This window comes from Psammomys obesus, unplaced genomic scaffold (assembly GCF_907164565.1).
Source record: "Psammomys obesus unplaced genomic scaffold, mPsaObe1.curated_primary_1811, whole genome shotgun sequence".
Classification (NCBI taxonomy): Eukaryota; Metazoa; Chordata; class Mammalia; order Rodentia; family Muridae; genus Psammomys; species Psammomys obesus.
Genome location: NW_026591643.1, coordinates 4,501,277 through 4,501,854, shown reverse-complemented (window position 1 = coordinate 4,501,854; position 578 = coordinate 4,501,277).

The following is a 578-nucleotide window of genomic DNA, read 5'->3' as shown; positions in this document are numbered from 1 at the left end:
CTCCTCGGCCTCCGCCGCCGGCCTCCGCGCCGCCCTGCGCCTCACACAAAGCCGCCGGTCCCCCGCGCCGTCGGCGGCCCCCCAAACTTTGCCGCGCCAGCCCCGCGCGCGGGGCATTTGCTCGCGTGGGGCGGGGGTGGGGGCACAGAAAAGTTTTGGGGAGCGGCCTCTGGTGGGACAGAAGGGGTTAATGGGAACGCCTCTCCCCTCCCCGCAAGCCTCCCCCACCCCCAAAATCAGATGGATTTTTTAAAATAAAAGTTTTGAGGAGCGCAGTTGGAAAGCTTCCTGGGAATAGTTGGGTAGCCCAGGATGCCCCCTACCTACCCCCTGCAGATAAGTTTGAGAACTGGGGGCCAAGGGGATCCTCTCCGACCCTGATTTTTAAATTTACTCTTGGAGGAGCCTCTCTTCTGTGTAATGTCAGTGAATTGACTTTTTACCCTTCCCCTGCTAAAAAAAAAATTAAAGTTATTGGAAAAAAAAAAAAAAAGCTTTATACTGGCCCTGTGGTAAAAAGGTGAGGTTGAAGGCTGAACAAAAGTCAGTCCCTCCTCCCACTTAAAAAAGTAAAATTT